Source organism: Ictidomys tridecemlineatus, chromosome 2, assembly GCF_052094955.1.
Source record: "Ictidomys tridecemlineatus isolate mIctTri1 chromosome 2, mIctTri1.hap1, whole genome shotgun sequence".
NCBI classification, from domain to species: Eukaryota; Metazoa; Chordata; class Mammalia; order Rodentia; family Sciuridae; genus Ictidomys; species Ictidomys tridecemlineatus.
In genome coordinates this window covers 171227028-171253021 of record NC_135478.1, presented here as the reverse complement: position 1 = coordinate 171253021, position 25994 = coordinate 171227028, and the positions used below count along the sequence as shown (strand labels likewise).

The 25994-nt window shown below is 33.9% G+C and overlaps 1 protein-coding gene across 6 annotated transcripts in view; it reads right to left on the bottom strand.

Moving 5' to 3' along the window:
- The window catches only part of LOC120891906 (uncharacterized), a 211730-nt gene that overhangs the window by 38195 nt on the left and 147541 nt on the right, over window positions 1-25994 (bottom strand). The window contains exon 5 of one of the 6 annotated variants that reach the window (XR_013435148.1): window positions 1240-1839. The exons of the other annotated variants lie outside the window; for them this stretch is intronic. The gene's annotated coding sequence lies outside the window, so the exon portion shown is untranslated. Of the gene's footprint in view, window positions 1-1239; window positions 1840-25994 lie in introns of those variants that run through there. 6 annotated transcript variants of the gene reach the window in all.

Below are 25994 nucleotides of genomic sequence, written 5' to 3'. Positions count from 1 at the left end.
CATAGCAATACCTGGGAAATTTATAAAGCTGACTAGACTGCATTGTTCTCCTACTTAAGATCATATAATGGTTTCCCATGGTTTTGGAAGCTTGCTCTAGAATTATCAATGTGGCATAAAGTTCCCACATTCTAGGATTTCTGTGAGCCTAAAAGCCCATAAAGGGTAATTTCCTCCTCACCTACCATGATGGAATTATGTCCTTCCTTGTCAGTTTTTATAAATAACAGACCCTCCCAAAGGCTTTGAAATCTTAAAGTGGTAGAAATAATGGTGTGATCATCTGCCCCCTCTGGTAGTCTTTAAAAACCATCAGGTCATGGTCCTCCAAAATCCCCTAGTCCACACTCTCTGACCAAGCACTTGGACTAATGTAAGTACTCAATAAAAATCAAAGTACACATGAAAACTGGCTGAAGAGAAGGTGCTTTGTCATTTCAAAGTGAATCATGATTTATTTGAGTAGTTTAACCATTGTTTCTTTATTATCTCTTTGTTGCTTATAAAGGTGGTGATTTTGAGCCATGACAATGAAGTTATACTAAATAAAAGGTTAGGAAACTTATCATTTTCAGAAATTTTCCAGTAGCAAAGTGTCCCAGTATTTTATCTTGTTATGGCAAAATATATATAATTCTTTAAAAATATTTCATGCAATTTAAAATTTTTGTTTTAATTTTTAAGGAACATGTAAATCAGTGTTTCCTGAATTTAAATTAATTTTAAATTTATTTAAATTTAGTTATTTAAAGTATGTCATAAGAAAACAAAAAAATTGCTTTTTTATGTGAAATAAAATATAAGTTGGGGCTGGAGTTGTAGCTCAGTTGTAGAGCACTTGCCTATCATATGTGAGGCACTGGATTTGATTCTTAGCACTGCAAATAAATAAATAAAATGAAGATCCATCAATACTAAAAAAATATTTTAAATATGTTATACTTCTAGGGAACAGTAGGAGGAAGTCAAGAGACTCTCTACCTACTGGGATAACTATAAAGTTTTTCTAATTATAGCATAAGTGCAATTTGCAGAATAATGATTAATTTAAATTGTTCTTTAGCTAAATCTCAGTGCCATGGGTACTGATTAGTATTCTAGTGAAATTTACCACTAACTCAGGTAAAAGAATGAAGGAGAGAGTAAAACATCTAGTGCTCAAATTTCTGATTTATACTTAGGAAATTAAGTAGGCAGGTTTCTCTCTCTCTCTCTCTCTCTCTCTCTCTCTCTCTCTCTCTCTCTCTCTCTCTCTCCCTCTCTCTCTCTCTCTCTCTCTCTCTCTCATAATATCCAGAAAATGAAAGAAAAGATACACACACAAAAAGAGACTAAGTATGTATAAAGAATTGTGCAGTAATCTTCCAATTGAAATATAAGAGATGATATAGACAGTTTTGAGATTATGTAGTTATATGTGAGGCATTTTACTAATACCTATAAAACATGATGGGTTAATGCTTTTGTGGCATGCATTAAGAACCTAAGTTTTATAATATCGCAGAAGTTGAATTAGAAGGAAAAAAAGTCAGAATAAAGCCTTCTTATATCACTTAGGAATTCCCCACAAAAGATCTCAACACCACGAAAAGTATTAAAAATTATGCACAATTTAATTCACATTACAATTATCTGTAATAACTACATATTTTTCCATTGGACAAGGAAGAATTTCTAAGTTGAACACTTAGCTTTGCAGGTTATGTCCAAACAGATTTTAGGTGGAACTGCAGTTATGAGTGAAGTTCAATCTAGTGATTTGAGATGTGGGAAACCATATTATATTTGCAAGAAATTTGTCCAATGAAGCTTCTTTTTGGTCCTCTATTTTGCAAAATTCTAAGAAAAAAACAATAAAGAAAGATATCAATTCTCCCAAGTGAATAATCCACCCTATAGAGTCTGCTAAACATATAGCTAACAGTTTAATGGCAAGAAGTAAATTTACTTCTTTTTATCAACTACAAAAGTATATTAATTTGAAACAAAATTTACTTGCTCATACAAATCTTTATATTCACTATGCTGCACTTTGAAGAGAAATAAATAGAAAGATAGGGATATATTTGATAGTGGTCTACCAAAAACCTCCTAGCTCTCTAGCGTCTAGATGGTGATTTCACTAGAGTTTGGATTTTGTTGAAACAATACTGTATAGAAAACCAATTGTGTAGTTTTTCAGATATGATCAGGCTCAGGGGTATTAACTTAATCCAAAATAATTTAATAACAGACTAGAATGTGAAACAGAATACAAAGTTATTTATTTGTAAGAATAATTATGACTTTATTCTGACTGGAATGCACATATTGCCATAATAAAAATATACTTTCTGTAAGGCAAAATTACATGGAAACTAATGTAGACTATTGCTTATTGCAGGAATAAGTAACAGGAATTTAGATGATCCTAAGGAGCTTCTCTTAGACTAGAACATTCTATTCCCAAAAGATGGCTTTACTAGACTTTGTTACTCCTGGTCATTAGTCAAGATGTCCTCTCTCTTATGTAACCTACCCAATGCTTGAACATGGAAAATTATGTTGTTTTTCTTTGTTTTCTAGGTCCTTATGTATGATGAATAATAAGCAATTCTCCAAATGTTCCTTTCCTCTTTTTTTTTGTTTGTTTGTGTTGTTTTATTTTATTTTTGAAACACTTTTTCACTGTGTTGCCCTGGCTGGCATCAAGAGATCTCCCTAATCAGCCTCTTATAAACTATATTTGACTACAGTTCAGTCTATACTAGTAATCTCCAAAAGTGACTTTGTATCACTTTGATTTCATCCACTAAATATCTAATACTTTTTCTCACAAAAGCTCCCCATTTTTATTTCTACATCCTTTAAAAAGGTTTAGCGAGGCATCTTACACTACCTGTACCTGTCACAGACACCAGCTTTAGCCATATGAAAATTCTTTAGTCCTTATAATCAGGTTTGCTTTGAAAGATCCCTTATTCCCAGCTGCTATTAACACTGCCATCTCTTATTAATCTTACTCAATGAGGCTTCTAGCAAGTCAGAGGACTTTGAGACCACAACAGCAGTTGGTATGAATTGCCAGGAAAATAACAGATTTAGAAAGAACAAGATGGGGCTTAGAGTTTCTGTAATGAAGACAGTACTTCTACCAGATGTTAACTGACTTGTCTCAAGAAGATCCCAGAGTCAGAGCCTGGGAAGTTTGATTCAAAAATTGAAAAGCTAAATAATTTTGATAATTTTATGTTGGTATCTCTCTGTTACTCTCTAATAGAAGTAATATCACATACAAATCCATTTGACCATAGAATTCTAGAACACCTACTAACATGCAGCGGAATTGTGGTTTGAGAGATCCAGCTTAACTATTAGGCATTCGCATTCAAATACAAATACCAATTTAAGTAATATATAAAAACTTTGGATCTTCTTTATCATGGCTCCCAACAGCAGGGGAAGTTACAGTCAGTTGATTGGAGGATCCTTTTATGATAGAATAAATAAGTGGAAATGATACTAGGGAGAAGCCATGACTCTTGGGTATTTCTCAAAGAGTGATCTGTGACCCACTTAGATTGAAATCAGCCAGGCTGCTTTACAAAAGTTCAAATTCCTGAGACCCACTGTAGACTTACTGAATCAGTATCTCTGGGAATGGATCAAAGAAGTTAGGACTAAAATGTTTTTATTGTTGCTGCTGTTTGTTCTTTGACCATCTTTGTTTTGTTTTTGGCAGTGCTGGGGATTGAACCCAGGGCCTGGGACATGCTGAGCACACACTCTACCACTGAACCATGTTTCCAGTAACTGTGACATTTTCATTCAAATTTGAGTTTAAGGAATATCGAATTAAATTCTCTGTTTAACTTAGAAAAAGACAAGTCATTCAAGCTCAAACCATTTTGGAAATTGCCTGGCATTCATCATGCCACAGGGGTCAGGCAATGTCCTTGTCAAAAAGAGAAAAACTTTTTTTATGAAGTTTGTGTAAGCTTGAATCTACATAAGCTTCTTCAATACCCCTCCAATTCTACCATTCAAGTAATAGTAGTCCCACTTGTTAGTGGTTTTGCTTTCCATTTTCAGTTAACCACAGTTGAATGTGGTCAGTACAAGGCAAGAAGATATCTTGAGAGAGCGAGCGAGAAACCATCCATGTAACTTCTAGTTTAGTACTTGCACTTGTTCTATTTTATTACTATTGTTGTTAATCTCTTACTGTGTCCAATTTATAAGTTAAACTTCATTGTAGTTTATGTATGTGTGTATATTGTAAAAAATAGCATATTTAGGACTTAGTACTCTGTGGTCTTAGGTACTCACTCAGGGTCAGGAAACATCCCCACTCACACCATGACTAAGGGGAGATACCTTGTATCCAAAGAGGCCTCATCTTTACAAAGTGAAACACATCCAAATCGTATTTATTTATTTTTTATTTTTTTAGTTGTTGATAGACCTTTATTTTTTATTTATTTGTATGTGGTGCTGAGGATCGAACCCAGTGCCTCACAAATGCCAGGCAAGTGTGCTACTGCTGAGCCACAGCCAGAGCCCCATATCCAAATCTTAAACTAAGTACATTGTATATACAAAATAGGAAAAATCTATATTCTTTTTTTTATTTCCTATTTTTTTCTATTTTCTTTCCTATTTCTATAATTCAGAAAAGAAACCTATAAGATCCCAAAGAAACATGTAAAAGTGAGCAATTTTTTAAATGTGATTTCTTTGGAATAAAGTAAATCAAATTTCTTATCAATCAAGGATAACCTGAAAGAAACACATCGGGGGACATTACCTGATTTAAGCTTCTTTCAGCATTTACCTAAATCAAACTGAATTACTACATTACTTGCCTGTCTTTCATAGCAAGGCTTTGTGAAACAGATTTCCACACAGTAAACTTTATATACATGTCACAAAGGTAAATACATCCTTTTGCATTCCTGTCACTCCTTCAAATACTTAAAACTCTCCCCTTCCAAATATTTTGACCTGTTTGATTTTTCTATTTTGCATCCAGAAAATTTGGAATTTGTCCATTGATGAGTATTTATGAAGCTGTATAGCTAGATCTAACTATGTTTCTGTCTCTTCTCAAACCTCTAATTAGTTTAATTTCTTTGATATCATTTAAAGTATCTGAAATGATTTTGTTCTATAAGTCTGTGCACATAGAAAACTATGCTTACAAACTATAAGAAATATTTTTTGAATTCTTAAAGTTTAGTTTTAGTAAAAGTAATTTAATGTTTAAATGGCTAATATTTAAATGTGGGCACTGGTTAGGTGTGTCTCTAGTTCAAATGCCAATTAGTCATTTACAAAGGTGTTTGGATATAAATGTGAAATATTGATTGCACTGATTAATTGAATGTTACGGCTGTAATCATGCTTGTAGCTAGAAATAGTTAAACAGTTACTGTAGCCTAGCATTATATCAAGCATATATTTTCATTAATTTGTTTAATCTTTATAACAATTTAGGTATATTGGTTTCATTATCCTCATTTTTTAAATTATAAAACTAAATTCAGGTATGTTAAACATCTTGCTTAAGGTTATTTAGCTTGCCTAACTATTCTAATGAAAACATATCTACCCAATTGTTATTAAGAAATCAAGCTAGGTTCCCAGCATCTCAGGAGGCTGAGATAGGAGGATCATGAGTTCAAAGCCAACCTCAGCAAAAGCAAGGTACTAAGCAACTCAGTGAGACTCTGTCTCTAAATAAAATACAAAATAGGGCTTGGGATGTGGCTCAGTGGCCAAGTGCCCCCGAGTTCAATCCCCGGTAACCCCCTCAACAAAAGAAATCAATATAGGAGCCTATAAAAATATTCAATGTGATTATTTTCCTATTAGCTTTAGATCAGAGCTACATCTGTCTAGTTTCCAAAGGACACCTGCAAAGTCGAGCTGTCTGTGTAAGCCATTGGCATCTTCCTTTGACTCAGGATTATCATCTTCAAGTAGACAAGAATGGCATCATTGTGAAGTGTGCTGTGGGACATATTACTGATCATGCCCTTCCAGCTTCTACCACCTTTTTGGGGGGTGGGAGTGGGGGAATGGGTAAAGCCTCTTCTTAACCTTTCTTTGTGGGAATGTCATTTCAATCTGACAAAAATACCAAAGGAAAAGCTGAATGGCCCAAAATAGGCCCATCACACTAGATGTCATAAAAATTTAAATCTTGAGTGAGTGGAACAAGAACAGAAAATGACAAAAATGAATCATGAGATTAATCTTCCCGGAAAAGAGTGTCATTAAGTCAGAGCTGCTCCCTTCCTGTCTTTCTGACAGCTTTTCCTTTGGTTGGATCCATTCTATTACAACCAGAGAACCCCAACCAGAATCCCCATGAAGGAACCATTCAGGAAAGTTACAAATGATTTTATTTCACACCGAAATCAATCAGAAGCCTTTGTTAAATAAAGCACTGGGTTATCTGCATAATGATTTTAAAAAGAAGTATAAAAACTCCCTGTCCTAAAAATATTGCAATCTAAGTGAATATATAGTATATGCATACAAACCCAATGTCATTCATAATCTGAAAGTTCGTACAAAGTGCCAAATAGCTGAGTAATGCAGAATATAGAAGCTTTTCCTGTTGATCAGAACACAAAGTCATTTCCATAAGAGTCACAAAAAGGTTTCATTTTATAGATGGACTTCAGCTAGACACATTTAAATTTTAATAGGGAAATGGTAAATTCTACCAGCTTAAACTTATAAAGCTTGTCCTGGAGTGCACTTAGAGAACCAGTTTAGAGAAATGGTATCAAAGATGGTAGGATGCAATTATAACATCATTAGCATGTATTGATTAGGTGTATTCTAGGATATGTGAGGTTTAGTATTGCAGATGCTTATCTTTCTTTCATGATCCAACCTTTAGTTCTACATACTACTTGAAAGAAAAAAAATATAATGGCCAATTATTTGACAACCTGCCATCTAACATGGGAGTTTCATACAAAACTGCCTGGCATCTGGATTAGAGACAAGCCAACAAGATAAACAAGAGAAAAGAAGGGCACACTATCACACCGTAATATTTTATGAATCTTAAAGCTGATTTGATCACCTTAATATAGCTGGGATTGTATACTTTTGGTGATATTAATTTTCTTTTGTAAATGCTGCATCTCAGTCCTAACTAGAATCAGAACTTCATATGTATCAGAAGAGATTGATATGTTAATAAATAGAAATTGATAAATTTAGAAATTGATAATTTAGAAATTAGAAATTGATAAATGTAAATGGATATGTTTAATATTAAGTGAATAATGAAAATATGAGCTTCTTAGTTCTAAATATTTATCATTAAATATTTGTTTGACTTAGACTGCAGCTTCACATAGAAATCACCAGTTATCTTTTGTATTAGACTGGGGTAAATTTAAAATTTATATTAGGTTATTTATTTATTTTTTTTAATTGCACAAGCTTTCCTAGTAGTAAATATAAACAAATTGAATATATAGCTTGCTATACACTATATGTTAATATTTTATTTTTGATCATATTGATACATCATACTACTAATTGATAGCCCATTTTTCAAGTGGGGAGATTTTTCAGATAGAATTTTGTAGATATGAAGAGAAATTAAATCCCAAATCTGTCTAGATCTAAAGTTTTTTTTTTGAGAACACAGTATTTCTAAACCAGATTCATCATCTCTCCATTCTCTCTCCCCTTCTGCTTTCCCTATTTATGCTAATTCAGAAAAATTATGGTGCTTAGAAGACAGGCTCCTGAGTTGGACTGACCCACCTTGAAGTCCTGACAAAAATGAATCATGAGATTAATCTTCCTGGAAAAGAATTTCTCACATTTACCAGCTTTGGGATGTGAGAAATTTACTCAAAGTCTCTATGCCTCAGTTTTCTCATCATTAAGATGAGAGTAGTAATTATTCCTATTTTATTCTGGTGTTATAAGGAGTAAATTTTTAATAACTGGGCAGAGTGTGTACCACATGGTTAGTTAAAAAAAAATGGCAGCTATTTTTAATCTTCTTGGTTTTCATATTTGGATTTATAATTTAGTTGTTCATTTTGCTATTTAAGTGAAACATTGGAATCATTTGTTCTCAGTGCTTTTCTTTTTCTTAACTACCAACAACACATAGTTAATCCAGGTATTACTTTTGAAGTGATTTATTCACAAACTTTAACCCTTTTACTTTCTCAGACATAACTACAAATCTGGTCTTTATGGATTATTCCAAGTTATTCCCAAAATCAGGACATTAATCTTCCTGTCTCTGGAGGTTTCTACAGTGAAATTCACCCATTCTGAGGGATGAGCATGACAGATGAGTAGAGCTTGAGAGAAAAATTTCAAGGCTGAATCTTAATTCCCTTTAACCCGTCTAAATAAGTTTCCAATTAAGTATGTATTTTGAAATGTACCAAAGATTTTTACAGTAGTTATTGGAGGCTGGGAGAAATGGGGAATTGAAGAGATGGTGGTTAAAGAATGAAAAATTTAATTTGATAGGAGAATAAGTCCAAGAGCTTTATTTTGCAGCATCATGACTATAGTTAATAACAATATATTCTATTCTTTGAAATTACTGAGACAGTAAATTTTAGGTATTCTTACTGAAAAAATAAGTATATGAAGTAATGCATATATTAATTAGCTCAACTTAGTTATGTCACAATGTATAACATTTCAAAACACATTAACATGATAAATATACATAATTTTTGATATTATATATAAAAAGTTAAAAGGTAAAAATGTTATCACATTAGTATGTATACATATGCTTGATAGTATTCATGTATTAAAGATTTTTCTATAATGTTTTATTTTAGAATGGATGTATAAAAATATTCCTGATAATACAAACTGTATAATTATATGGTTACACAATTAATCATGTATACCATTTATTATAATACCATACAAAAATATGAAAATCCCAGTTATCAACTATTGCTTTCAAAGCTCAATGTGACCAGACCCAGTATTAGACTCTGTTTCATTTCTATTTTATATTTTACTTGTTTTAATGTAACCTGTTTTCTACCTTATTTGAGCATTTTATTAATCAGATTCTTTGGGGGCAGAATCGACACCACACTACCCCCCACACACACACACACACACACACTTTTCCATGTACTTTAGCTGATTTGAGTCTTTTTCTAACCCCAAAGATACATTCCTAGGAAGCAAATATTCTTGAAAGATTGTTTCACTTTGAAAACTGAAATTGGGCAGGTTAGACTTAGGAGTACAGTTCTGTACTCCTTTCTTTATCCATATTTCTTCTTAAATCCACACCTCTTCCAGAAATCACATTTGCAGATTTGGGAAATGAACAATGAGCAGGCCGTGTATAATCAAAAGGAGAACAAATTGAGTTCCCAGTGCAGAAGTTGATTTGAACTCTAAATGTTCTTATTAATTTGAAATAGCACTCATCTGATTCTAGATAAGAAATTCTAATAAAAGCATGAGTAATGGAGAATATAATGCTTCATAGTGTATATTGTACTTCCAATATCAAAGTGCACCATTTCACGGAACTAACATTTTTCTCAGCACCTGTTCATAAGTTGTACTGAGGTAAGAAATAATGAATAATAACATAGAAAGTAAACCTACTTTTAAGTATAATATGACTTTAAGCTAAAGTTTCTTCTCAGAAATTATTGGGGAAAAATCAGTTACCTTGAATTTTTAAGCTTTCCTTGATCATAAAAGATAGAGAACACTCAACTTTTTGTTTTTCATGATAAACATACATTTCACCAAACCCTTGTGAGTACAAGGATAGGGAATATAATGCCCAAAGTGGAACCTTCAAAGTGCTTTCAACTTTACCCATGGCTCTTATTTTAAATATACTTTGAATATTGAGCCAGAGAAGAGTTTATTCAGGCAATTTGGTTATCAGGAACAACCAGTAATTTGAACCAACCATAAATTTCAAAACATGAAATAGATTGCAACCATACATTACAAAACATGAACTAGATTGCATGCATAAAAATATCACAAGCTCTAGCCTTAGGTAAAATGTTGAAATCAATGAAAACCTAAAAAAAGAGTTTTAATAAGACTAAGTAGGCCCTTGAAACACCAGAAGTATATCATACCCCAAACACTAAAATGAATTTTAAACTCTTAGGGCTTCCCTCTATGACCTTTAATATCTCAATATGTATTTAAATGTGATGTTTGTTCATACTTCCTCTCTTTATTTTGGCAAAGTCAATTTGTTTTCAGTGCATAGAAGTACTACAGAATGATCCTAATGGAAGATAATTATGTTCTCTTCTTTTTGTGATTGCATTTTTCAAGTGAAATTAGAAAGTTTAAATTCTACAGGGAAAATAATCACAAGGTTTTAATTGAAATCTATCACCTCTAAACATCTATGCAGTACAGGTTAACAATGACTTAAATGCACTTTCATCTGAATACTCTAGTATTTATAATGAACTGATGTTCTCAAATATGTATCTAATGAAAAAGTATATCCTCTACGGAATTCCTTCATCATCAATATCACACATAAATCAAAGGAGATTCTTTCAAAGTTACAAATTATAGTTTCCTTCACATTTACAAGTTTTAGTAGGTTATTATAGAGTATGAAGATGGTCATTGTGTACATCGAATGCCCTGTGCCATCAGCTATTATTAATAATTACTGGATTTACCAGATCATATTTTCAAAGACTGGACAGTTGTTTCAGACAAAAATCCATTTAGCCATGCAGTTGCTAACCATCAAGATGATCTGAAATGACCCCAGATCCCTAAAAATCATACCTTCTGTAGTTTCCTTGCCTATAATATAAAGCCTGCTCAGTGTAGCAACTAAAATACATCAGAAGTACTGATGTGCTGTTTCAGAGGCTTCCTCCCTGCTCTCAGTCATGCATTCCAGGGGAAATAAGCTGCTACATCACAGGACATTCAGGTAGCCCAAAAGAGAGGACCAGGAGACAAGGAGACAGGGATGAGGCTGCACCTCAGATTCATCAAATGAATGAAGCCTTGGTTAATACATTATTTAAGCTCATGAGAGACCCTGAGTTAGAAAAACATGGCTAAGGGTTGATCCAACATGGCAGTGGGCGCGAAGAGATCAAGTCTCTGACCTCTCCAGCTGTGCGGGCATAGGGAGTTGTAAACTGTCTAAATGCTGTTTGCTCAGGATCACTAGGCAATGCTGAGCTGACATGAATCTGGGGCCAACAGTTTGGGCCTCTCAGAACACACACAGAGCCCGGATCGACTGCATTCAAGCTCCTGTTCGCCTGCTTCTCATTACTCAGCACTAACGATCCCGCTGAAATAACTGGTCTTCTAAACTTGCAGAAGTAAAAGGCAACAGAGCCTTCATAGGAAGTGGCAACAGGATTGAAACGGGGCTTGGGAGAGATAGTCAGGACCCACCTGTTGCATTGGTCACCTAGCAAAGGGAACGAACGGTCACCATTTGCATGGGATACCACCATGGCAGAGAACTGACATCAGGGGCGGAGGAGATAACTTCATTGAAACCAGCGGCTACAGGTGTGTAATCCCCTAGCCATCCCTCTCCACACAGCAGGAAAACCTTAAGGGCCCCTCCCAGCTCTCCTGTGAGCTCAATAGCCAGACCGAGGGAATCAGGAGTGGCGCGGGACTCGAGGCGTGGAACTCCCAGCTACCGTTCCCACTAGTGCTGACAACTGAGGTCTCTTGCACCAGCTACTGAGGGCGTGGCTACCAGAGGGCAAGCAAATTCGCTGGGGGTTCTCAGCCCCAAGCTCTACAAACTTAGGGTCTGAGGGAGGCAAACAGGGAGAGTGTGCCCAGGCGTTCATGAAAACAGGGCTTCCAGGAGCAGCAGACCTGGCATGTAGCCAGTATTATGGTAAGTGTCACAGGTGAGCGGGGCCTGGCTCAAGGAAACACAAGAGAAGGCCCTAGACACTCAGGATTGGAGACCCACCCAGTCTGGGAGGAAGAGCTGCTGCACAGTGATTGGTTCCCACCTATTGAGAGGAGAAGCTTGGCCCAGTGGGCACAGCTCCACCTACTGGAAGAGAAGTTAATCGAAATCTATGACTGCATTTATTATTATTATTATTATTATTATTATCATTTTAATTTTTTTTTTCGTTCATTTTCATTTTTTTGTTGTTGTTCTTTAACTTTTTAAATTTTTTAATTTATTTTATTTTATTATTATTATTTTTTTAATTTTCATTTTCATTTTTTTATTATTATTTTTTAAATTTTTTCTTTCTTTCTTTTCTATTTTTTCTTTTGTCTTTTCATTTCTTTTCAATTTTCTTATTCCCCCTTCCTTGAATTCAACCTGCCTAATCTCATTCTCTTTAGTGACTTCTTCCCTTCCAATATCTTTCCTCCCAAGCATCAAATAAATTTATAAGAGTAAACAGTAACTCAGCAGTCAAACAGAACAAGAAGTAACATGAGCAGCATAAAAAAGCAAGGAAGAAAAGGAGTACAAACAATGAAGGACAGCCTAAATATTCAGGAGGACCTAGAGTCACCAGAAAAATGGTCATATAAAGAACTCAAGGAATACCTTAGACAGATGGAATGGAATCTTAAAGATGATATGAGACAGCAAATCCAAACAGTGAAAGAACACATTGAAAATGAATTACATAAACAGATAAAAGAAGAAGTTAAGCATCTTTATCAGGAGATACAGATTATTAAAAAAAATCAAACAATAATTCTAGAAATGAAGGAAACAATAAACCAAATTAAAAACAAAATTGAGAGTATCACTAACAGAGTGGAGGAAGTAGAAGCCAGAACGTCAGATAATGAAGACAAAATATATCATCTTGAAAAGAGTCTAGCCAACTCAGAAAGGCTGGTAAAAAATCACAAGAAAACCATCCAAAGATATGGGATAACATAAAAAAAACAAACTTACGAGTCATCAGGATAGAGGAAGGTACAGAGATTCAAACCAAAGGAATGAGTAACCTGCTGAATGAAATAATTATAGTAAACTTTCCAGAAATAAAAAAGGAAAAGGATATACAAATTGTAGATGCATACAGGACACTGAGCACAAAAAGTCACAGTAGACCAACGCCAAGACACATTGTTATGAAGATAGCCAATATACAGAACAAAGAAAAAATATTAAAAGCTACAAGAGAAAGGAGGCAGATTACATTCAGGGGTAAAACAATCAGGTTAACAACGGATTTTTCATCACAGATGCTGAAAGCGAGAAGATCCTGGAACAACGTATTTCAAACACTGAAAGACAATGGATGCCAACCAAGAATTCTGTATCCAGCAAAATTAAGCTTCAGGTATGACAACAAAATAAAAATCTTTCATGATAAACAAAAGCTAAAAGAATTTGCAGCCAGAAAACCAGCATTGCAAAGCGTCTTGAGCAAAACACTACATGAGGAAGAAATAAAAAACGATAACCAAAACCATCAGTGGGAAGTGCCTCGCTAATGACAGAGGGCGGGGGGGAGAAAGCTAATAATGGAGAAACAAACTAAATTTTAAAAAAAGATAAATAATCAAACATGGCTGGCAGTACACACCATATATCAATAGTAACTCAAAACGTTAATGGCTTAAACTCACCAATAAAGCGACATAGGCTGGTAACATGGATTATAAAAACAAATCCAAGAATATGTTGCCTCCAGGAGACACATCTGATTGGAAAAGACATACACAGGCTGAAAGTGAAAGGTTGGGAAAAAAATATACCATGCACACAGTTCTTGTAAGCAAGCAGGGGTGGCCATCCTCATATCGAATAAAATCGACTTCAAGACTAAGTTAATCAAAAGGGATAAGGAAGGACATTATATACTGTTAAAAGGAACCATTCACCAACAAGACATAACAATTATCAATATTTATGCACCAAATAATGGTACTGTGACGTTCATAAAACAAATTCTCCTCAAGTTCAAGAATCAAATAGACCACAACACAATAATTATGGGTGACTTCAACACACCTCTCTCACCATTGGACAGATCCTCCAAGCAAAAGTTGAATAAAGAAACTATAGAACTCAATATCACAATCAATAACCTAGACTTAACTGACATATATAGAATATATCAACCATCATCAAGTGGATATACTTTTTTCTCAGTAGCACATGGACCCTTCTCAAAAATAGACCATATATTATGCCATAGGGCAACCCTCAGTAAATATAAAGGGGTGGAGATAATACCATGCATTTTATCCGATCATAATGGAATGAAACTGGAAATCAATGATAAAAGAAGGAAGGAAAAATCCTACATCACATGGAAAATGAACAATATGTTACTGAATGATCAATGGGTTACAGAAGACATAAAGGAGGAAATCAAAAAATTCTTAGAGATAAATGAAAACACAGACACAACATATCGGAATCTATGGGACACAATGAAAGAAGTTTTAAGAGGGAAATTCATCACCTGGAGGTCATTCCTCAAAAAAGGAAAAACCAACAAATAAATGAGCTCACACTTCATCTCAAAGCCCTACAAAAGAAAGATCAAAACAACAGCAAATGTAGTAGAAGGCAAGAAATAATTAAAATCAGAGCGGAAATCAACAAAATTGAAATAAAAGAAACTATTGAAAAAATTAACAAAACTAAAAGTTGGTTCTTCAAAAAAATAAATAAGATCCACAGACCCTTAGCCATGCTAACAAAGAGAAGAAGAGAGAGAACTCAAATTACTAACATACGGGATGAAAAAGGCAATATCAAAACAGATCCTACAGAAATACAGAAGACAATTAGAAATTATTTTGAAAATCTATATTCCAATAAAATAGAAGATAGTGAAGACATTGATAAATTTCTAAAGTCATATGATTTGCCCAGACTGAGTCAGGAGGATACACACAATTTAAACAGACCAATTTCAATGGATGAAATAGAAGAAGCAATCAAAAGACTACCAAACAAGAAAAGCCCTGGACCAAATGGGTATACAGCAGAGTTTTACAAAAACTTTAAAGAAGAATTAATACCAATACTTTTCAAGTTATTTCAGGAAATAGAAAAAGAGGGAGCTCTGCCAAATTCATTCTATGAGGCCAACATCACACTGATTCTGAAACCAGACAAAGACACCTCAAAGAAAGAAAACTACAGACTAATATCTTTGATGAACCTAGATGCAAAAATCCTCAATAAAATTCTAGCAAATCGGACACAAAGGCACATCAAAAAAATTGTGCACCATGATCAAGTAGGATTCATCCCTGGGATGCAAGGTTGGTTCAATATATGGAAATCAATAAATGTTATTCACCACATCAATAGACTTAAAGATAAGAACCATATGATCATCTCGATAGATGCAGAAAAAGCATTCGACAAAGTACAGCATCCCTTTATGTTCAAAACGTTAGAAAAACTAGGGATAACAGGAACTTACCTCAACATTGTAAAAGCTATCTATGCTAAGCCTCAGGCTAGCATCATTCTGAATGGAGAAAAATTGAAGGCATTCCCTCTAAAATCTGGAACAAGACAGGGATGCCCTCTATCACCACTTCTGTTCAATATAGTTCTCAAAACACTGGCCAGAGCAATTAGACAGACGAAAGAAATTAAAGGCATAAATATAGGAAAAAAAGAACTTAAATTATCACTATTTGCAGATGACATGATTCTATACCTAGAAGTCCCAAAAGGGTCTACAAAAAAACTACTAGAACTAATAAATGAATTCAGCCAAGAGGCAGGATATAAAATCAACACGCATAAATCAAAGGCATTTCCATATATCAATGACAAAACTTCTGAAACGGAAATGAGAAAAAACCACCCCATTCACAATATCCTCCAAAAAAATAAAATACTTGGGAATCAACCTAACAAAAGAGGTGAAAGATTTATACAATGAAAACTACAGAACCCTAAAGAGAGAAATAGAAGAAGGTCCTAGAAGATGGAAAAATATACCCTGTTCATGGATAGGCAGAACTAACATCATCAAAATGGTGATATTACCAAAAGCTATCTATAGGTTTAATGCAATGCCAATCAAAATCCCAAAGGCATTTCTTGTAGAAATAGATAAAGCTATTAGACCCAGAATAGCAAAAGCAATTCTAAGCCGGAAGTGTGAATCAGGCGGTATAGCAATACCAGATTTCAAACTATATTACAGAACAATAGTAACAAAAACAGCCTGGTACTGGTACCAAAACAGGCCAGTGGACCAATGGTACAGAATAGAGGACACAGAGACTAATCCACAAAGCTACAACTATCTTATATTTGATAAAGGAGCTAAAAGCATGCAATGGAGGAAGGATAGCATCTTCAACAAACGGTGCTGGGAAAACTGGAAATCCATATGCAACAAAATGAAATTGTATCCCCTCCTCTCACCATGCACAAAAGTTAACTCAAAGTGGATCAAGGAGCTCGATATCAAATCAGAGACTCTGCATCTGATAGAAAAAAAAGTTGGCTCCGATGTACATATTATGGAGTCGGGCTCCAAATTCCTTAATAGGACACCCATAGCACAAGAGTTAATAACAAGAATCAACAAATGGGACTTACTTAAACTGAAAAGTTTTTTCTCAGCAAGAGAAACAATAAGAGAGGTAAATAGGGAGCCTACATCCTGGGAACAAATTTTTACTCCTCACACTTCAGATAGAGCCCTAATATCCAGAGTATACAAAGAACTCAAAAAATTAGACAATAAGATAACAAATAACCCAATCAACAAATGGGCCAAGGACCTGAACAGACACTTCTCAAAGGAGGAGATACAATCAATCAACAAGTACATGAAAAAATGTTCACCATCTCTAGCAGTCAGAGACATGCAAATCAAAACCACCCTAAGATACCATCTCACTCCAGTAAGATTGGCAGCCATTATGAAGTCAAACAACAACAAGTGCTGGTGAGGATGTGGGGAAAAGGGTACTCTTGTACATTGCTGGTGGGACTGCAAACTGGTGCAGCCAATTTGGAAAGCAGTATGGAGATTCCTAGGAAAGCTGGGAATGGAACCACCATTGACCCAGCTATTGCCCTTCTCGGACTATTCCCTGAAGACCTTAAATGAGTATACTACAGGGATACTGCCACATCGATGTTCATAGCAGCACAATTCACAATTTCTAGACTGTGAAACCAACCCAGATGCCCTTCAATAGATGAATGGATAAAAAAATGTGGCATTTATACACCAGGGAGTATTACACGGCACTAAAAAAAATGACCAAATCATGGAATTTGCAGGGAAATGGATGGCACTAGAGCAGATTATGCTTAGTGAAGCAAACCAATCCCTAAAAAACAAATACCAAATGTCTTCTTTGGTATAATGAGAGCAACTAAGAATAGAGCAGGGAGGAAGAGCAGGATGAAAAGATTAACATTAAACAGAGACATGAAGTGGGAGGGAAAGGGAGAGAAAAGGGAAATTGCATGGAAATGGAGGGAGACCCTTATTGTTATACAAAATTACATATAAGAGGTTGTGAGGGGAATGGAAAAATAAACTAGGAGAGAAATGAATTACAGTAGATGGGGTAGAGAGAGAAGATGGGAGGGAAGGGAAGGGGAGGGAGGATAGTAGAGGATTGGAAAGGTAGCAGAATACAACAGTCACTAATATGACATTATGTAAAAATGTGGATGTGTATGCGATGTGATTCTGCAATCTGTATTTGGGGTAAAAATGGGAGTTCATAACCCACTTGAATCTAATGTATGAAATATGATATGTCAAGAGCTTTGTAATGTTTTGAACAACCAATAAAAAAAAGAAAAAAAAACATGGCTAAGCAGCGACTATAGTCATAACTTTAAGAAACCATGTGAGATTACCTACTTCTTTAAAGTACTAAATTTCAGAATATTTTTTCACAGCAATGTATAGTACAGCTTTCTATATTTATGTAAGACAAATAAAGAATTCCAAAAGAATCATAATTTTTCTTTGGCCATTGGAAAAGATAACACAGCATTTCAGAAACTCCTTCAGTCGGTGGATGAGCTAAAGACAACAACAACAACAACAACAACAACAAGAAATGTACATCATCAGGAGTCTAACTAGTTGTTTTATGTACCTAGAAAATTTAAATATGCTAATATACATTAAACAGAAAAATTTAAAAATGCTTGTTATTATTTTTATTGCCATTATTATTTTCTCAAAAAAGTTTGGACCATGGTTTATATGAACCACAGAACTGCTTTTAAAAAAAGAATTTAAGCCAATCTAAATTAATAACTTATTTTTACCTGCAAAATTCAGAATGATTCTTTTATTTCTTCACTGAATTGACAACCTTTTTTAAAAACAGAGTTTTTAATTAAAAATAATCTAAAGAGTTATTGAGAACTTTATCTTGTAATTTTTTTTAGTGTGCTTGAGAGTCAAAGCACATATTTATACCTACTTAAGAAACTAGTGTGGGTTTAATGTATCTAACAATATTTCATCAACTGTCTTTCTTCAGCATTAAATGTTTAAGTATATTCTCACAGAAAAATCTCCAAAAATGAATAACTTATCTCATGATTTTTCAACTCAGAAATTCATAGAACCCAATATCCCAGAAATTGCTATAAAGACATGTAAATTGCTGTTCTCATTGTATTTGGTTCAAAATTAGAATCATGTTATATAATTATTATTTCCTTTTTACTTTTCTATTTCTGCTGTTTTATTTTACTTTTTTTAAGAGAGAGAGAGAGTTAGAGAGAGAGAGAGAGAAAATTTTTAAATATTTATTTTTTAGTTTTCGGTGGACACAACATCTTTATTTTTATGTGGTGCTGAGGGTCGAATCCAGTGCCCTGGGCATGCCAGTTGAGTGTGTTACCTCATGAGCCACATCCCCAGCCCTCTGTCATTTTATTTTGCTCTTTCTTGTGTTTTCGTATTCTCATTATTGCATTTTTCTGTTCATAGTCTTAATTTGTAAGTAAAACTTGAAATAAATGGTATATTTGGAATAGGGAACAAATTTTAGATATTTTCTAGGGCTCATTTTAAAAACAGATCTAGAGAGGAGCAAGATGGCAGCTAAGATCCTCTGGTGATCATCTCCTCACAGACACACCATGTTTAAATGGCATACTCATACATCAAATTACCTTCACAAGAGCTAAGGAAAATAGGTAAGGAATCTTTTTTTTTTATCCTTAATAAAGGGCAATATTGAAGTAGGCGAAAAGGAAGAGATGCCATAGTCATGTCTCCCCCAGCTCCAAGAAGCCCAGCTTGAAAAGACTTGATTCTTGCTTATTCTCTTCATAAAGTCTTTGTCATAAAAGTTAAAATTGTAAAGAAGCCCAAGTTTGCATTGGGAAAAAATCATAAATCTTTATGGTCAAGGTGTTAGTTCTGGAAAAATCATTGAGATAAGATGAGCACTAAAATTGAACAAACTGCTAGATATGAAACATCAGTCCAAGAATGTGTTCCAAAATTAAGATTTTAATGGTAACAAAGAAAAGGTCCTATTTGTGAAAAATAAAACATACTACAAAGATGTAGTCATCAAAATAGCATAGTATTTGCATATCAAGAGACCAATGAAACTGAATGAAAAGTCTAAAAGAAATGTACATCTACAACAGCTGGTTTTTGACAATGGTACTAAGAACACACACTGGAGATACTGTAGTCTTTTCAGAAAATGGTGCTGGGAAAATTGGACAGACACTTGGAAAAGCACGAACTGAGACAATTTTCATTTAGCACTTAGAAAAATCAATTCAAAATGTATTAAGGAAATATATGGCATGAACCACTAGAAAAAAACACAAGGGAAATGCTTCAGGATATTGGAATGGGCAGGGTTTTTGGTCAAGATCCCAAAAATGCAGGACACAAAAGCAATAATAGAGAAACTAGACTACATTAAACTGAAAAGTTATTGTGTAGCAAAGGGAAAAAATGTTAACTGAGTGAAGAAACGACTCACAGAACTGGAGAAAATATTTACAAACTATATATCTAGTATCAATAAAGAACAAAAAAAGCCTGATATCTAGTATCAATAAAGAACTCAAACACTCAATAGTAAAAACAAAATAAAATGTAACCATCTTTTAAAATGAGCAATAATATGCAATTGACAGTTCTCAAAAGAAGATATACAAGTGGCCAATAGCCATATGAAAAAATAAAGAACATCTCTAATCATCTGGAGAAAACAAATCAAAACCACAATGACATCTTACCTCACCCCAGCAAGAATGGCTATTATCAAGGAATAAAGATAATAAATGCTCCCTAAAAAACAAATGTCAAATGTCTTCTTTGATATAAAGAGAGCCACTAAGAATAGAACAGGAAGGAAGAGCATGAGGAAAAGACTAACAGTAAACTAAGACGAATGGGGGGAGAGAAAGCAAGAGAGAAGGGAAAACATATGGAAATGGTAGGAGACCTTCAGTGATACACAAAATTATAAGAGGTTATGAGGGGCAAGGGGGTGGGGGGAAAAAAAAAGGGGAAAGAATTGAACAACAGCAGAGGAGGTAGAGAGGGAAGATGGGAGGGGAGGGGAGGGGAGGGGGGATAGTAGGGGATAGGAAAGGTAGCAGAATACAACAGTCACTAATAAGCCATTATGTAAAAATGTGAGTATGTAACAGAAGTGAGTCTGTATTATGTATTTGGGGAGTACAAAACCCAATTGAGTCAAATGTATGAAAGATGATATGTCTTGAGCTCTGTAATGTTTTGAACAATCAATAAAAAAAAAAAAAAATAAATAAAAAAAAAAAAAAAAAAAAAAAAAGATAATAAATGCTGATAAGCATGTGGAGAAAAGGCCAATCTCTCATACTGTTTATGAAAATGCAAATTAGATATGCCTTATGGAAAAGTATATGGAGTTTCTCAAAAAATTAAAAATAGAATTGCCATATGATCCAGCAATCTCACTACTATGTGTATATATATCCATAGGGAATGAAATCAGTATATTAGAGAAATATCTGCACTCCCATGTTCATTGTAGTTATAATAACCAGGAAATGAAAACAACCTATATGTCCATCATCTGATAAATGAATAAATAAAAGGTGGTATATATAAACAATTGAATGCCATCCTGCCAAAAAACAATAAAATCTTGTCTTTTTCAGGAACATGGATGGAACAGGAGATCATTATTTTAAGTCAAATAAGCCATTATCAGAAAGACACTCATGTTGAATCTACAAAAGTTCATATCATAGAACTGAGAGTATAATAGTGTTTACTGAGGATGGGGGAAAGTAGGGTGTGGGAAGAGATAGGAAGATGTTTATCAATAAGTACTAAATTATAGTCACATAAAAGCAAGAAATTCTGGTATGATATTAAACAATGGGGTGAGTACATACAACAATAATGTACTGAATGTTTTGAAAAGCTGTAAGAGAGAATTCGAAAATTTTCACAATATAAAGGACAATACTTAAGCTGATTTAAATACTACCCAGTGTATATGTGAAATGTCCCACAGGTATGTATAATATTTAGTTCTTATGTTTCTGTCAAAATAGAAATTTAAATAAATAAATGCATATTTGAAAATCCTAGTGATTTTGCCAGACACAGTGGTGCATGTCTACAATCCCTGAAGCTTAGGAGGCTAAAACAGGAGGATCTCTAGTTCAAAGCCAGCCTCAACAATGGTGAAGGAGTAAGCAACTCAATGAGACCCTGTTTCCAAATAAAATACAAAATAGGGCTGGGGATGTGGCTCAGTGGTTGAATGTCCCTGAGTTCAATCCCCAGGACCTACACCCCCCAAAAACCCCTTAAACTTAAAAAACCCAATAAGTTTGAATTATATTTGAGAGAGCATTTAAAGTTCTTGCCATCAAAATAAATAAATATATAAATCTAGAGGTTCCTTTTTTCCTACATGTAAAGAGAAAAATTGCTTCCATACTACATAGAATATATGCCATAGGAAATAGAAAATATGATATTACCTTCCCTTTCTGATATACTACCTGACCCAGGAGCCTAAGCATGTCTTTGGTCTCTGATCTGTATTTGCCCTCTCTCTTACATAGATTCACCCTCTTGTAATCTTGCTTTCCTATTAACCCTTAACTATGTGGACATTCCACATAGGAGCAGGGGCAGCAGAAGAAAATAGAAAGAACAAGATCACAACCTGAAGTAAGCTCTATGGCTTTTAGGTATTAGCTTTCATTGACTATTTTACATTGGTGTATTCTGTTGAACTGTTCTCAAGATTTTTTCCATATGCATGTATTTTCTAGTATGTAATTTTTTTCTTTAAATTAATTCACTTTAATAGCTATATTTTTCATTATGCACATTAAAATATATAACTAATGAAAAGAAATTTACTTTGCATTCCACCTACAAACAACTCAAATGTTCCTAATTGTATCACACTGTGAGCACGCTGTTCTATACTATGTACTGATAATGGAAGACCTTTGCTCCTAACCAGAGCTCACAAATTTCTTATAAGTAGAAATTGTGCTAAGCATAATAGATTTCATTTTTTTTAGTTCTCACAGCACTTAGCAGGATTATTGTTCCTAGTATGAACTTAAATATCTAATTCTTATCTAAAAAATTGAAGTGAATTCCAACCTTCGTAGCTAGCCTCTTCTCCCTCATCATATTCTTCCTTCATCTTTTCATTCTTTCTGAGCATTTCTTTCTTTTCTCTTTTCCCCATCATTTGCTTTTCCAGTCTTCTACATTCACTACCCTCTCTTTTGAAATGATCTTTTGTTTTCTCAACTGAATAATGTCATGTTCTTGTTCTTACCAGTAAAGCCATCTATTTCTCTCAGTCCTTGCCACCTTCAATAAATGATTCTTTTTTTTACAGACAGAGTTCTTTCAGAGCAGGGATCTCCAATATCTAGTATCACTTTCAGTATGTGTTAAGCGCTTAATGAAATTTGAATTGTTTTGAAGTGAATTCCACTGAAGTAAAATCTAATTGAAAAATAAGAGCGTACATCTTCAATCATCATTTGTAGAATGGGTTCTAAAGAAAAAATTATTGTCAGGTAAAAAAATGAATAATATTACTTTCATGTTGTGGCACAGCAAATGTTGTTTATCCACCAAATCCCTGGGTATATAGACTTCATTTCTTAGCTTCCTTGGGTAAAACCTTGAGATGGAGTGTGTGCAAAACTTAAGATAAGTACCTAAAATCCTCTTATGTTGCTCTCTCTATTCTCTTGAGTGTTATAAAGCTGTGGAAAATCCAATAGATATACAAAACTCTAGGGTAGAAGGACCTTGGGGTTCTTGGATGAATCAATGAGCAGAGACCCTTCACAAAACAACCTTTAGTCCTCCAACACAACAGGACTCGTAAGCTGAACAAGAAAAGGCATATGTGTTTGAAGCTATTGAGATTTAGTTTTAATGTTTGTTTGTTGGTTTGTTATAGAAAACAACAGTAATTCACTTTAATGCATATATAAGAATTATTTTCTTAAACTTGAAGTTTTAATTATTCTGTTTCATTTTGGAGGATTACAAATCATGAGGAGGGATAGGACATCTATTAAGGCTGGTACCAGAAGAAAGGATGCACATAAGTTACACTCTTAGTTCTATTATACATGTTTTTGTATCATGAAAGGATCACAAGTTATAAAAACATTAGAAAATGCAATGTTTTATTGTTCAGATGTTGGTATTAAACACCTATCCTTGAGACTGAAAATTCTCATTTACTTAGAATTATCCTTATGGAATGTTTTTTGGCACTGTACATGGCTGAGACCTGCTTCCAACACATTAAAATAAATATAAAATTTAAAAGCACATCATAACCAGAATTATACTTCCTAGTTAAATAGAAGAATCTGTGGACCTAGGAATGCATTAGTATATACTTAAATTGTAAAACCTCAATCCAAAACTCTTTTAGTGTGTACTTTAAATAAAAGTATTCATGTAAATGTATTTGGTTTTATTATTAATCAATTTTAAAAGAATATCAGATCTAGTAATTATTAAACATTTATATTTGTTATAATAATTTGATCATGAGTATCAAAAAGTTCATCTTCAGAATTAAATAATTTAGAAATTAACCTGACTTCAATTTTTTTCAAGTAATTATTTCAATAAAACTTTTTATTTTCATAGCTTATCTCCAGTAACATCAATCATGCTAGACTTAGCAGAAGATATGAGGTTGTTACATACCTGAGCACCAGCCTAAGGAGCAAACACCAAATGCCTACAGGCCCACAGCCTGCTTCCACCACCATTAAAAGAGCAGCTATTTTGATAGTCCTAATGAGAACATTTCCTGCCAAATGCTTCTCCTTTGTTTTAGGCACTATTCTTAGAACAGCTTCAAAGAACTTTTCAGAAAGGGGATCTCAAGAGGAGTATTTTCTAGACATCTTTGAATTAGGCTCTAAACACTACAAAGTTATAGTAATTTTCATTCTGTTAGTGTTCTACATGTTGGTCTCTGGAGAGTTTAAATAAGCAAGTATGGGATATTCCCAAAGTTAGAATGGTGCCACAATCAATTTCTGTTGAGCAGCTGAGAAGCTGAAGTGGACAGCAATGAAGCAGGGTCACACACCTTGGAAGAAATTTCCTAAACATTTTCTTTAGTTAACTAAGATGCAGAAGAAATGTTGAGAGTATACAAAAGCATAAAGGTGTTACATTTCTACTTTAACTGGCCCTGAGAATATTGTTTTTTTTAAATTAATAGACTTTACTTTTAGACCAGCTTTACTTTAAAAGAAAAAATGAGTAGAAACTGCAGAGAATCCCTATTTGTCTCCATACTCCCAAACACAAACACACACATGCACAGTTCCCCTGATTTATCTCTTGCACCAGTGTGGTACATTTGTCACAATTAAGGATCCCATATTGATATATTTTTACTAGCTAAAGTAAAGTTTGCAGTTTACATTAGGATTCATTCTTGTGCATTGTACATTCTGCATTGGAGAAATGTATGAGAAGTATTTACCATAACCCAAATCATATGAAATAGTTTCCCTGCTGTAAAAATTTCTGTCTTCTACTTATTTATCATTTCTTTCCTTCTGCCAAGCCCTGATCTCTTTGTCTTCATAGTGTTGCCTTTTACAAAAATGTTGGAATGCTACAATATTTTAGATTGAATTTTCTCACTTGGTAATATGTGTTTAAGGACCCTCCATGTCTTCTTTTGCTTTTGACAGTTCTTTTCTTTTTATTGCTGAATAATATTCCTTGGATATACCAGAGTTTGTTTAACCATTTATCCACTGAAGGACATTTTACTTGCTTCCAAGTTTGGAGAGTTATCAATAAACCTGCTATAAATATTTATGTGTGAGTTTTGTGTTGACATAAGTTTTCAACTCTTTTCAGTAAATACTAGGGAGTATGAATGTAATTGAATCTTATGAGAAGAGAAGTTCAGTTTTGTAAAAAACTACCAAATATCTTCCAAAGTGTCTGTACCATTTTGCATTTCCACTGGAAATGAATAAAAGCTTCTGTTCTCCACATCCTTCTCAGTATTTGGAGTTGTCAGTGTTTCATATTTTGTCTACCCCAATAAGTATGTGCTCTTATCTCATTGTTTTGATTTACAGTGTCCTAATGATATATGATGCCAAGCATTTTTCCTTATATATTTGCCACCTCTATATTATCTTTAGCGAAACATTTCTTGTTACCCATTGGATATATTTTAATTTGATGACTATTTTATTAAGTTTTAAGAATTCTTATATATTTTAAATATCAGTCCCTTATTAGATATACATTTTACAAATGTTTTAAACATTTCAAAATTCTGTTGTCCTTTTTAAGAAAATGTAAAATATATATTTTAAGTCATAAATTATTAATTTTATAAAACTAAAGATACTGATTTATCAATTTATATGACAAGGTAATTCTTAGGAACATAGGGTCTGCATATTCAATGACATGGGAGATCTTTCCATATGCTAAATTCTTATTCAATTCCTTTCTTCAATG